The 15,235-nt window shown below is 45.0% G+C and overlaps 1 protein-coding gene across 1 annotated transcript in view; it reads left to right on the top strand.

The window, feature by feature from the left end:
- The first annotated feature begins 311 nt into the window (after positions 1-311).
- Positions 312-15,235, top strand: part of LOC138665405 (zinc finger protein 585A-like) — a 129,810-nt gene continuing 114,886 nt past the window's right edge. Inside the window, exon 1 of the mRNA XM_069752852.1 lies at positions 312-430. The gene's annotated coding sequence lies outside the window, so the exon portion shown is untranslated. The remainder of the gene's footprint in view (positions 431-15,235) is intronic.

Genomic DNA, 15,235 nt, shown 5'->3' with positions numbered 1-15,235 from the left:
AGGAGGGGGAGTAAGGCGCAGTTTGGTTTCGTACACCATGAAGACAGCCATCAATGACTGATCACCTTGACCAGAGCTGGGACAGGTCTCCTGTGGTAAGCCATGGCTCCTGCTTCCCCCCATACCAGCCACCATTCTGTGCCTCCATCCATGTAGCCCCTCTGATGGACGCAGCTCCTCCCCAGCCCACTCTGTTCCCTGGTCAATCATGGCTGCCTGATATTTTTACATGACGCCATATCAAGCATCCCGGTTACCCAGGTAACCGCCCGAACCGTGAGCAGTGCGCAGTGCGCTCCTTGTGTGGTCCCTCACGCATGCGCACTAGGAGCCTTGGCGTCTTTCGGGATCTTCTCCGCTCCCGGGTGGCGGAGAAAGGTGTTAGTGGAGACCGAGAGCAGGTCCTGGCTGCAGACAAGCAGGCAGGCAGGTATGTGCGGGTGTGGAGGCCGAGGAGAGCGGCGGAGGAGTGAGGAGAGGACACAATGGGAGCAGTGATGTGCGGGGCCTACACCTATGGTGATCTACCTGTGTCTGTGGCCCGCAGCGGCAGCCCCGCCGCGCACTGCATGCTGGGAGAAGCCCCCGTCTCCTGGACCCTTCAGCTGCGCTTTGGTCTTTTATTATTTTCCTTTTCTTCTTCACTTTCATCTCATTTTATACCTGCTTTCTTTTATCTCCATTGTGCAGCTGTTTTCATTTCATTTTCATCCATAAAATGATAAAAGTAAACCAAAGTCTACCTCTGTTGACATCTGTACGTTATTTCATCCCCTCATCATGTCTTTCTCTCCTCAGTACTGTGGGGAAAGCCGTGCTGGCGGCTCCGTTATTGTTTTCTGGTATCTCGGGGACTTGAGCATTTCTTCTTTTTTTTTATAGAAATATTTTTTTTTTCTTTAATGTTTACGTTTTACTTGTTTCCCATATCCAAAGGGACCGAATGCGTTCCCTAAGGTAGCACACGCGTTCCCCTATGTAATACGTAGGGTTTAGGTCAGGACCACGGTATGGCCGGGGGGTGTGCGTGATACGGCCTCATTCACATGTCATACATACGTCTGGAAGAATGATCCCAATCACCCATACAAGTCCATGACCTTACAGACAGCAATGGGATGGCATGGGTGATTGGCGTGGTAATTTGTCAGCCAGAACCAGGAGTGGGGGATAAATACAGAAGAGGTGCATATGTTTCTATTATACTTTTCCGGATTGTTCCTCACCTGGTTTTGGCTTACAGATACTGAGGTAAAATACTGACCAAATACTGATTGTGTGACGGCAGCCTTATGGAAAGAAGAAGCTAATACAGGTCCTTCTCAAAAAATTAGCATATAGTGTTAAATTTCATTATTTACCATAATGTAATGATTACAATTAAACTTTCATATATTATAGATTCATTATCCACCAACTGAAATTTGTCAGGTCTTGTATTGTTTTAATACTGATGATTTTGGCATACAACTCCTGATAACCCAAAAAACCTGTCTCAATAAATTAGCATATCAAGAAAAGGTTCTCTAAACGACCTATTACCCTAATCTTCTGAATCAACTAATTAACTCTAAACACATGCAAAAGATACCTGAGGCTTTTATAAACTCCCTGCCTGGTTCATTACTCAAAACCCCCATCATGGGTAAGACTAGCGACCTGACAGATGTCAAGAAGGCCATCATTGACACCCTCAAGCAAGAGGGTAAGACCCAGAAAGAAATTTCTCAACAAATAGGCTGTTCCCAGAGTGCTGTATCAAGGCACCTCAATGGTAAGTCTGTTGGAAGGAAACAATGTGGCAGAAAACGCTGTACAACGAGAAGAGGAGACCGGACCCTGAGGAAGATTGTGGAGAAGGACCGATTCCAGACCTTGGGGAACCTGACGAAGCAGTGGACTGAGTCTGGTGTGGAAACATCCAGAGCCACCGTGCACAGGCGTGTGCAGGAAATGGGCTACAGGTGCCGCATTCCCCAGGTAAAGCCACTTTTGAACCATAAACAGCGGCAGAGGCGCCTGACCTGGGCTACAGAGAAGCAGCACTGGACTGTTGCTAAGTGGTCCCAAGTACTTTTTTCTGATGAAAGCAAATTTTGCATGTCATTCGGAAATCAAGGTGCCAGAGTCTGGAGGAAGACTGGGGAGAAGGAAATGCCAAAATGCCTGAAGTCCAGTGTCAAGTACCCACAGTCAGTGATGGTGTGGGGTGCCATGTCAGCTGCTGGTGTTGGTCCACTGTGTTTCATCAAGGGCAGGGTCAATGCAGCTAGCTATCAGGAGATTTTGGAGCACTTCATGCTTCCATCGGCTGAAATGCTTTATGGAGATGAAGATTTCATTTTTCAGCACGACCTGGCACCTGCTCACAGTGCCAAAACCACTGGTAAATGGTTTACTGACCATGGTATTACTGTGCTCAATTGGCCTGCCAACTCTCCTGACCTGAACCCCATAGAGAATCTGTGGGATATTGTGAAGAGAAAGTTGAGAGACGCAAGACCCAACACTCTGGATGAGCTTAAGGCCGCTATTGAAGCATCCTGGGCCTCCATAACATCTCAGCAGTGTCACAGGCTGATTGTCTCCATGCCACGCCGCATTGAAGCAGTCATTTCTGCCAAAGGATTCCCGACCAAGTATTGAGTGCATAACTGAACATTATTATTTGATGGTTTTTTTGTTTGTTATTAAAAAACACTTTTATTTGATTGGATGGGTGAAATATGCTAATTTATTGAGACAGGTTTTTTGGGTTATCAGGAGTTGTATGCCAAAATCATCAGTATTAAAACAATAAAAGACCTGACAAATTTCAGTTGGTGGATAATGAATCTATAATATATGAAAGTTTAATTGTAATCATTACATTATGGTAAATAATGAAATTTAACACTATATGCTAATTTTTTGAGAAGGACCTGTATATCCATGCATGAAGTCACTGATGGTCCAGTGGCCAAACACCGATCAGATCCAAAACACTGATGACGTAGTTTTTACAAATCCCAAAAAGCAAGCTGTAGATGCGTGAACGGCGCTGGATCGCCCAACGCTCACGCCACTTTGTCATATTGTCACTAATAGGCTCGCCAAGAGAAGCGTGACACAAGCAGCCTAGAAGTGGTTGCCCATCCAGTGCCTACATAGCCAGTGCAGGAGGCGAGTTTACATTGGGGCACATTCATCCAAGCATTTGTACCAGGAGAGTGGCGTTAAAGCTTTGAAAAGTTGAAAAATGTTGGCGAAAATGCAAAGTTGCTCTAAAATGTAGCGAATTTTTGCCAGTTTGGATCAACTTCACCAAAATGGAAGGAGCTTGGGGCAAGGCGTGATCACGCCACCCATCCAATTATGTAGCTTTGAATGCCAGAAATGGATACTGGCGTTGTGCTCAGAAGATGAGCCAAATTCATGAACTTGGCGCCTTGTATTCTGTGAAGATTGTCATAGTGCCAGACTTTATTCTACAATAGGTAATACAGTTTTAAAGAAGGGGCTGACCGATTAGTGGACAGTATTTTTTTTTTTACAATTTTTTACAATCCACATCCACCAACTGAGTTTTTAAGAGGATTTCTTTCTGGATTTTTTATTATTTATTGCTATCTTTATACCCCTCCTAACTAGCCTTTTAAATTGTTTTATTAATTTCTACAATTTTAAAGCTGCACTTGCAATATGGGCGTTGTTTTCTTCGGACTAATCATCCCACTATTCATATTATTATGCCCCTGAGCGTGTGAGTAACACATGGTTAGTGAGAGCGGCGTCACTGCCGGCTGCAAATCTCTGCGTCCTTGGCAATGTACAGTAAGCTGGGTGTAAGCACCCTGACTTCATTGGTACTCTGTGCATGGCCAGGGAGGCAGTGGTGACGTCAGCTGGCTGAGTCCTGCGTTCCCCGTCATGTGTATTGCGCCAATGTAGGCGGGGTACGTGCACCTGACTTATTACACATTGCAAAGGAGGCAGAGATTTGCAACAAGCTGGCACTAATAGCTGCTGTGTCCTCAGTCACCGCTGCCTCTCAGGACATGCGCTGTGTGCCAATGAAGCCAGGGTGCGTACACCAGGCTTGCTGAGCTTTGCCAGAGATGACCTGCAGGGATATAGTGTAGATAATCTATATATATAATTGTCTAAGGGGTACTTCCGTCTGTCTGTCCTCAACTTCCGTAACGGAAATCCCGCGTCGCTGATTGGTCTCAGCAGCTGCCTGTCATGGCTGCCACGACCAATCAGCGACGAGCACAGTCCGATTAGTCCCTCCCCTACTGCCCTGCACTCACTGCCTGGCGCCCACTCCATAATCCCCTCCAGTCACCGCTCACACAGGGTTAATGGCAGTGGTAATGGGCCGCGGTGTAACACACTCCGTTACCGCTGCTATTAACCCTGTGTGTCCCCAACTATTTACTATTGATCCTGCCTATGCAGCATCAATAGTAAAAATATGTCATGTTAAAAATAATTAAAAAAAACAGAAAACCTGCTATACTCACCATCCGCCGCCTTTCCCGCTCCTCACGACGCTCCGGTGACCGCTCCATGCAAGCGGCAGATTCCGGTGGCAAGGATTGTATGCGACAAGGACCTGCCATGACGTCACGATCATGTGACCGCGACGTCATCACAGGTCCTGTTCATACCAGCCCTGGGACCGGAAGCTGCCGCTTGCAATGGGACGGTCACCGGAGCGTCGCGAGGAGCGGGAAAGGCGGCGGATGGCGAGTATAGCAGGACTTCAACTGGCCTTTGGAAGGTGAGTATATGTTTATTTTTTATTTTAAGTCTCTATACTACGTGGCTCTGTGCTGTATACTCCGTCGCTGTGCAATATACTATGTGGCTGGGCAATATACTACGTGGCTGGGCAATATACTACGTGGCTGTGCAATATACTACGTGGCTGTGCAATATACTACGTGGATGTGCAATATACTACGTGGCTGGGCAATATACTACGTGGCTCTGTGCTGTACACTCCGTCGCTGTGCAATATACTACGTGACTGGGCAATATACTACGTGGCTGGGCAATATATTACGTGGCTGGGCAATATACTACGTGGCTGGCCAATATACTATGTGGCTGGCCAATATACTGCATGGCTGGCCAATATACTGCGTGGCTGGCCAATATACTGCATGGCTGGCCAATATACTACGTGGCTAGGCAATATACTACGTGACTGGGCAATATACTATGTGGCTGGGCAATATACTACGTGGCTGGGCAATATACTACGTGGCTGGGCAATATACTACGTGGCTGGGCAATATACTACGTGGCTGGGCAATATACTACGTGACTGGGCAATATACTATGTGGCTGGGCAATATACTATGTGGCTGGGCAATATACTACATGGCTGGGCAATATACTACGTGACTGGGCAATATACTATGTGGCTGGGCAATATACTATGTGGCTGGGCAATATACTACGTGGCTGGGCAATATACTACGTGGCTGGGCAATATACTACGTGGCTGGGCAATATACTACATGACTGGGCAATATACTACGGGACTGGGCAATATACTACGTGGACATGCATATTCTAGAGTACCCGATGCGTTAGAATCGGGCCACCATCTAGTACTATAATAAGGGACAACCAGCATGGATTCACGAAGAATAAGTCATGTCTCACCAACATGTTAGGTTTCTATGAGGAGGTGAGTCTGGATGTAGGTAATGTGGCTGATGGGATTTATCTGGACTTTGATACAGTTCCACATAACAGCCTTATACTGATGCTACAGAAGCAAGGACTGGGGGAAACTATATGCAGATGGGTAAGGAATTGGCTAAATGACAGGAAACAAAGAGTCATCATAAATGGTATGTTCTCTAAGTGGGATGTAGTCAGTAGTGGGGTACCGCAGGGATCTGTACTGGGAGCATTGGGGACTGCAGGGATCTGTATTGGGAACAGTGGGGACCCCAGGGACCTGTATTGGGAGCAGTGGGGACCCCAGGGATCTCTACTGGGAATAGTGAAGACCACAGGGATCTATACTGGTAGCAGTAGGGACCACAGGCATCTGCGAGGACTGATTCTCTCTAACCTCTTTTTTAATGACCTTGTGGATTCTATTGAGAGTAAAGTGTCAGTCTTTGCTGATGACACCAAACTATGTAGAGTATTAAAATCTGACCTTGACATTACAATATTGCACAACGATCTGAATAAGATGTCTTAGTGGGCAAACACTTGGCAAATGAGGTTCAATGTAGATTAATGTAGAGTAATGCACCTAGGACGGAGTAATCCTATTGCTGCATACACAGTAAATGGGAGTATACTCATAGTTACAGAAAAGGAGAAGGACCTGGGGATTCTGGTTACAAGTAAGCTGAGCAGCAGTACTCAATGTCAGCTGTAAAAGAACACAAGATTTTAGCATGTGTAAAAAGAGAGAAAATCCCACGATCCAAACGTATGGTTGCCCCTCTATAAATCACTGTTGGGGCCACATCTAGAATATGGGATCCAGTTTTGGGCTCCACATTTTAAAAAGGATATTCAGAAGTTAGAATAAGTTCAAAGACGGGTAACTAGATTATTACAAGGGATGGATCATGGAAGGTCTCTCATGAGGAGAGGTTGGAAAAGTTGGGCTTGTTTAGAGTAGAAAAAAGACGTCTCAGAGGGGATCTCATTTACATATATAAATATATGTGTAGTCAGTACAAAGGATTGTATGTACACATAGCATTGTGGGTTATAGATCATTTAGTGATGAAATGTATAATTGGTGTATAAATGATGGACCCTGGTCTTTTTTAAAGTTATATAACTATGTATAAAAAGGACTTGTTAGGAAGGGCATAAAAATAGCAATAAATATATGTTGTCGGTTTCGGGGGGGAAGTTGGAATGTTGTTTTTAAATGAAAAAATCCAGTGAAAGATCACCTTTAAATACTCCCTTATGCCTCTTTCAGACTCCCCTGTCTCCGGTACATGTGTTGACATTTTTCACAAGTACCAGAGACACTTACATACGTAAACCCATTCATGTATAATAATAAATAATAATAATAATGTGAATGGGTCTGTGCACATGTCAGTGTGTTTCCACGGGCCGTGGACATGTACGATTATTACCAGCAGCAAGGGTGCAAAATGTCCCTCACACGTGCACTCGGATGATACACAGGGATGTCATCCATGTGACATGCATTGGTGCCTGGGAAGAAGCGGTACAGTAAGCGCTGTTCCCGTGTGCTGAAGACAGCTCTCAACATTCTCCACTGCGCTACCGGTGATCAGTGCAAGCAGGGGAGAATGATGAGAGTTATATTCAACTGTTAACATTGACAGCAGGCGGCTGCTGATGGGACTACTACTCCCACAAGTCTACACCTGCTGCCGCTAATAACAGTGACAGCAGACGGTGAATGAAAAATTCGGCGTGGGTCCTGTACTTTCTATAACCAGCCAGGCAAAACTCACAGCTGGGGGCTGCAACCTTCAGCTGTTAGCGATAGCTAGGCTGATTAGCAAATAATTAAAAAAAACGGCGTAGGGGCGCTACAATATATGGGTGATCCACTCTGTATGGGGGAACAATGTATGGGCACTAAACTGGCATATTTGCAATTCTCTAGAAAAAAGCCTCATGTGGATGTTACAAAATAGTCACTGCTGCTGGAGATGAATTCATTGAGAGGTCTAGTTTCTACAGTGGAGTCACTTTGGGGTTTTCCTGATATTCTGTCATCTTTGGGGCTCCGCAAATGGTACCCGCAAACTATTCTATCAAAATCTCTGCTTCAAAAGCCAAATAACGTTCCTTCCTTCTCAGCCAAGACGTGGCCAAACAGTAATTTCTGACAACATATGGGACAGCACCGCATTTGGAAGAAACTACACAATAAATTGTGGGGTCTAGTTTCACCTATTAATCCTTCTGTATCTAGCAAATTTGCAGCAAATAAAAAAATTAAATTTTTACCAAAATGTCGTATTTCCATGTCCCAATGTTACAAAATTCTGTGAGGCACTTATGGGTTCAATATACTCACTACACCTCTTGATGAATCCCTTAAGCCAGGGATCCCCAACCTGTAGCTCGGGAGCCACATGTGGCTCGTGGTCCCATGAACTGTGGCTCGCGGCTGTCTGCCATCTTGGTGCATTAGCTCCAGATTTAGTAAACTGGTATGAAGAGCACATCTCAAAATGGTGAACTTTGTGAGTAGCCCTGCAGAGAAGAGCAGACCTGGATGCACATCTACTGGTCTTACGGGTTTAGAGATAATTTAAGTATGGTACACTGGAGACTGGATGATATTACTGGTCAGAGGTGCTTGAAGCTGGATGTGACTGTGTTGGAAGAGCTGGAAGGGAGAATGCTGAATGTGGTTGGATCCCCTGGATCTTGGTATACTGCTTCAGGGTGATTTGTGTGGAAAAACTTTGGTTATTATTATACCCGTAATGGGGGCTTTGGTTTTTACTACTGTGAGGGGGGACAGGAGCTGGATATGGCTCGCGAATATCTTGCAGAGCTGAATGTGGATCTCAAGGTCAGAAAGGTTGGGGACCACTGCCTTAAGCAGTGAAGTTTCCAATATGGGGTCACATGGGGGGTTTCTGCTGTTTTGGCACCTCAGGAGCTCAGCTAGTGGAGCCCAGAATCTATTCAAATTAAATCTGCGTTCTAAAAGAAAAGAAGGACTGCTGAAAAACTATGATAGTGGAAAGGTATACTGGTGACAATCGTTAGTACAACAAGTGTGGTAAATTAAACCTACCCTGGGCAGGCAAGTATGAAAACCATGCAACTTAGGGGTATAATAATGCTAGATTAAGGTTGTCTGAGTGGCTGCCACAAGAGTGAGCCTAAACCATTGCTCAGACATTGTTCCAAAAAAGTGCTTGTGCATATTTGAAAATTACATGAAAGTATTGCACTCTTACCCATGGCGGTAGGAGGAGTGTCACCAGGACATGCACGATGGCTCAAACAGTAGTGTACAACCACATATGGGATGCTGCCACATTGGGGGGAAATTGCATAACAAATTGTGGAGTCCAATTTCTCCCACTACCCCTAGTGTGGGGTCTATGATCCATGTAGACCTGGACATTTGTTTATCTGATCACTACATTTATTGTGTCCTGTTGTCTCAACTGAGTTTGATTGATTGCTAACGAGCTTTAACACAAAAAAAAAAAAAAAAAATTAGGAAGATCTAAGGGCTAGCCTTCTATAAATGTAGACTTAGCTTGGGGAAGCATTCATGCAGGGGTGCATTCGTGCACTGTTATTCGTGTATTTTTTATTCAAAGTACTTTTTTTTTTCTAAGTACTCGGCAGTTATAACATGGCAGTTAGACAGGGCAGGAGACAGGTAAGACAATCTAAATCTATTCCCTATTCACTTGAAACAACACAAATACTCACCATATTTATTTGCATATTCTATATCCTGGCTGCTGCATTCACTCACATTCACCGCCCTTGCATTAACTCTCTACACTCCATCCATATCGGCCCCTCTGTCCTTGCCTCTCCTATGTATAGCACTCATGCTCTGTTCACATTGCTTAGCAGCGCAGATCCATTCAGTCCCACCATCCAACACAAGAGACGCTCTCACAAATCACTTAACCATCTGCTCACTCTTTCGATCCTCCTCCTCCTAGTTGCTGGAGACATCTCTCCAAACCCCGGCCCCCCATGTTATAGCCAGTCAAACCTCCCAATTGCTACACCCAGAAACCCCTCTAACCTTATTAATATTCCCTGCATGCCTTCTGTCTCTTTGAATTGTGCCCTTTGGAATTCTCGCTCTGTGTGTAATAAACTCTCCTTCATCCATGACTTCTTCCTTTCTAATTCTCTTAATCTCCTGGCTCTTACTGAAACCTGGATCCAGCAGTCAGACACCACCGCTGCTGCTGCTCTTTCATATGGTGGACTACACTTTTCTCATACCCCAAGATCGGACAACAGAGCAGGTGGAGGCGTTGGTCTGCTCCTTTCACCAAAATGTACTTTCCAAGTTATCCCCCAAGTACCCTCACTTGTCTTCCCTTCCTTTGAGGTCCATGTGGTCAGACTCTACGTCCCCTTCTCCATGCGAGTGGTGGTGGTGTATCGTCCTCCCGGCCCCTCTCATCAGTTCCTGGATCACTTTGCCACCTGGCTTCCACACTTTCTCTCCTGTGACACCCCCACCCTTATCATGGGTGATTTCAACATCCCTATTGCCTCTCCCCTCTCCCCATCTGCTTCTCACCTTTTGGCTCTAACCTCCTCTTTCGGCCTCTCGCAGCATACTAACTCGCCAACACATGAAGATGGAAACTCCCTTGACTTGGTCTTCTCCCGGCTTTGCTCAGTGGATGATTTCACAAACTCCCCTCTCCCACTCTCTGACCACCACCTTCTTTCATTCTCTATCAAGAACTGCCATCCCGCTCAGGTCACCCCCACTTTCCACACTTATAGAAACATACAGGCCATTAACACCCAGGAACTTATGAAGAACTTGCAGTCCTCATTGGCCCCAATCTCCTCCATCTCATGTCCTGATTCTGCATTGAAGCATTACAATGAAACCCTGCAAAGTGCTCTGGATGAAGCTGCTCCTCCTATACATAAAACAACTCGGCACAGACGGCAACAACCGTGGCACACGCTGCAAACACGTTTCCTGCAGCGGTGCTCCAGGTGCGCAGAACGTCTGTGGAGAAAATCTAATCTACCCGAAGATTTCATCCATTATAAGTTCATGCTAAAGACATACAATTCTGCCCTTCACCTCTCCAAACAAACCTACTTCAACACCCTCATCACCTCCCTGTCCAATAACCCTAAACGTCTCTTTGACACGTTCCAGTCCCTACTCAACCCAAGAGCGCAGGCCCCAACCACGGATCTCCGTGCTGACAATCTGGCCAATTACTTCAAAGAAAAAATTGACCATATTCGACAGGAAATCATCTCCCAATCTCTTCATACCATGCACTGTCCTCCCTCCCCCACTGCATCTAGTTCACTCTCTGACTTTGAACCAGTTACAGAAGAAGAAGTAATCAGGCTCCTTGCATCTTCTCGCCCGACCACTTGCACCAGTGACCCCATTCCGTCACATTTCCTCCAGTCCCTTTCCCCGGCTGTCACCTCTCACCTAACAAAAATATTCAACCTTTCCCTCACTTCCGGTATTTTTCCCTCCTCATTTAAGCATGCCATCATACATCCATTACTTAAAAAACCATCCCTCGACCAAAACTGTGCCGCTAATTATAGACCTGTCTCTAATCTTCCCTTCATCTCTAAACTCCTCGAACGCCTGGTCCACTCCCGTCTTACCCGCTATCTCTCAGATAACTCTCTTCTCGACCCTCTTCAATCTGGTTTCCGCTCTTTACACTCTACTGAAACTGCCCTCACTAAAGTCTCTAATGACCTACTAACAGCTAAATCTAATGGTCACTACTCCATGCTAATTCTCTTGGATCTCTCTGCAGCATTTGATACTGTGGATCATCAGCTCCTCCTCACTATGCTCCGCTCCATCGGCCTCAAGGACACCGTTCTCTCCTGGTTCTCCTCCTATCTCTCTGACCGATCCTTCACTGTATGTTTCGCTGGTTCCTCCTCCTCTCACCTTCCCCTTACTGTTGGGGTTCCTCAAGGATCAGTCCTAGGCCCCCTCCTCTTCTCTTTGTATACTGCCCCTATTGGACAAACAATCAGTAGATTTGGCTTCCAGTACCATCTCTATGCTGACGACACCCAACTATACACTTCTTCTCCTGATCTCACGCCTGCCTTATTAGAAAACACCAGTGATTGTCTTACCGCTGTCTCTAGCATCATGTCCTCCCTCTATCTGAAACTAAACCTGTCAAAAACTGAACTCCTCGTGTTTTCTCCCTCTACTAACCTACCTTTGCCTGACATTGCCATCTCCGTTTGCGGTTCCACCATTACTCCAAAGCAACATGCCCGCTGCCTTGGGGTCATCCTTGATTCTGACCTTTCATTCACCCCCCACATCCGATCACTGGCTCGCTCTTCTTACCTGCATCTCAAAAACATTTCTAGAATTCGCCCTTTTCTTACTTTCGACTCTGCAAAAACTCTTACTGTTTCACTTATTCATTCTCGTCTGGACTATTGTAACTCTCTACTAATCGGCCTCCCTCTTACCAAACTCTCCCCGCTCCAATCTGTCCTGAATGCTGCTGCCAGGATCATATTCCTCACCAACCGTTACACCGATGCCTCTACCTTGTGCCAGTCATTACACTGGTTACCCATCCACTCAAGAATCCAGTACAAAACTACTACCCTCATCCACAAAGCACTCCATGGCTCAGCACCACCCTACATCTCCTCTCTGGTCTCAGTCTACCACCCTACCCGTGCCCTCCGCTCCGCTGATGACCTCAGGTTAGCATCCTCAATAATCAGAACCTCCCACTCCCGTCTCCAAGACTTTACACGTGCTGCGCCGATTCTTTGGAATGCACTACCTAGGATAATACGATTAATCCCCAATCCCCACAGTTTTAAGCGTGCCCTAAAAACTCATTTGTTCAGACTGGCCTACCGCCTCAATGCATTAACCTAACGATCCCTGTGTGGCCTATATTAAAAAAAAAAAAAAATTAATTAACTGGTTCATGCAGCTTTACATGAACACCCAAGCCTTACACTATGGCTGGTCCGAATAACTATAGCAATTGTTACCATCCACCTCTCGTGTCTCCCCTTTTCCTCATAGTTTGTAAGCTTACGAGCAGGGCCCTCACTCCTCTTGGTATCTGTTTTGAACTGTATTTCTGTTATGCTGTAATGTCTATTGTATGTACAAGTCCCCTCTATAATTTGTAAAGCGCTGCGGAATATGTTGGCGCTATATAAATAAAAATTATTATTATTATTATTATAGTGTAAATTATAAATTTGGTGCTAACTTCCAAACTGTACTTTGGTGGAAAAAATGTTTTGTTCTTTTCACATTTAAGTGTTATAACGTTTTGTGAATCACGTGTAGGTTAAAAAATGTTTGGTACACTACTAGATTAATTCTTTAAGGGGTCTAGTTTCCAAGATGGGTGTCACATGTGGGGTGCTCCTGCTGTTTTCGCTTGTTAGGGCCTTTCCAAATGCGTCATGGCATTCACACTCTACTCCAGACAAATAGTGCTCTTTCCTTTTCTAGCCCTGGCATGGGCCCAAACAGTTTTTCACCACATATGGGGTATCATCACATTCAGGAGAAATTGTGTAACATATTATGGGGTTCACTGTTTAGGCACAACCGTGGCTCTCGAAACGCAACATGAAGCCTGCAAACCATTCCATCAAAGTCTGCGTTCCAAAAGTCACTCCTGCCTTTCTGAGCCCTGCTGTGTGCCTAAAAAGTACTTTTCCCCCACATATGGGCTGTAGGCGTACTCGGTAGAAATTGCACAATAAATTTTGGGGTAAGTTTTCTGTTACGCCTGTGAAAGTAAAAACAAATTGGGGCTAGAAGTATATTTTTGTGGGAAAAATTTCATTTTTTTTATTTTCACATCTCTACGTTATAAACTTCTGTGAAGCACCTGGGGTTCAAGGTGCTCACTACACATCTAGATACATCCCTTGAGCGGTCTAGTTTCCAAAATAGGGCCACTTGTGGGGGGTTTCCATTATTTATGTACATCAGGGGCTCTCCAAATGTGACATGGCGCTTCTTTCAAAAACTCAAACTGCGCTCATTTCCTTCCGAGCCCTGCCATGTGCTCCAACAGTAATTTTCCCCCACATATGGGATATCAACATACTCAGGTGAAGTTGCACAACAAATTTGGGGTCCATTTCTCCTGTTACCCTTGTGAAAATAAAATATTTGGGGCTAAAGTAAACTTTGTGTGAAACAAAAGTAAAATGTATTTTTTTTCCTTGCACATTGCTTTAGTTCCCGTGAAGCATCTCAAGGGTTAATAAACTTCTTGATTGTGATTTTGAGGACTTTGAGAGGAAAAGTTTTTAGAATTGTGTCACTTTTGGGTATTTTCTGTCATATACAGTGGGGAAAAATAAGTATTTGAAACTTTCCTGATTTTGCAAGTTTTCCCACCTACAAAGAATGGAGAGGTCTGTAATTTTTATCGTAGGTACACTTCACCTGTGAGAGACAGAATCTAAATGTTAGCAAGAATAACCAGCAAGAATTCTGGTTCTAACAGATCTGTTAATTTTTCTTTAAGAAGCCCTCCTACTCTGCACTCATTACCTGTATCAATTGCACCAGTTTGTTACCTGTGTAAAAGACACCTGTCCACATACACAATCATACTACAACATCTCCACCATGACTAAGACTGAAGAGCTGTCTAAGGACAATAGGGACAAAATTGTAGACCAGCCAAAAGCTAGGATGAACTACAGGACAGTAGGCAAGCAGCTTGGCGAGAAGGCAACAACTGGTTGCACAATTGTTAGAAAATGGAAGAAACACAAGATGACTGTTAATGTTCCTTGGTCTGGGGCTCCATGTAAATTTTCCCCTCGTGGGGTAAACATTCTGAGAAAGGTCAGGAATCAGCCCAGAATTACACGGAAGGACATCGTCAGTGACCTGAAGAGAGCTGGGACCATAGTCTCAAACATTACCATTAGTAACATACTACGCCATCATGGATTAAAATTCTGCAGGGTGCTCAAGGTCCCGCTGCCCACGCCAGCACATGTCCAGGCCTGTTTGAAATTCGCCAGTGACTATCTGGATGATTCAGAAGAGGCATGGGAGAAGGTCATGTGGTCAGATGAGACCAAAATAGAACTTTTTGGTATCAATTCCACCCGCTGTGTTTGGAGGAAGAAGAAGGATAAGTACAACCCCAAGAACACCGTCCCAACTGTGAAGCATTGTGGGGGAAACATCGTATGTTGGGGGAGGCTTTTCTGAAAAGGGTACAGGGTATTAAAGGGAGGATTGATGAGTAGTCATGTATAGCAAGATTTTTGGCCAACCTTCCCTCAGTAAGAGTATTATTTATTAACGTTACTCATTTATATAGCGCCATTAATTCCACAGCACTTTACAGACATTATTGGTAATGTCCCTGATGGGGCTCACAAACTAAATTCCCTATCATATGTCTTTGGAATGTAGGAGGAAACCGGAGTACCCGGAGGAAACCCACGCAAACACGGGGAGAACATACAAACTCCTTGCAGATATTGTCCCTGGTGGGATGTGAACCCA

Source organism: Ranitomeya imitator, chromosome 2, assembly GCF_032444005.1.
Source record: "Ranitomeya imitator isolate aRanImi1 chromosome 2, aRanImi1.pri, whole genome shotgun sequence".
Lineage (NCBI taxonomy): Eukaryota > Metazoa > Chordata > Amphibia > Anura > Dendrobatidae > Ranitomeya > Ranitomeya imitator.
The sequence above is the reverse complement of the archived record's forward strand: the minus strand, read 5'-3'. Positions and strand labels throughout refer to the sequence as shown.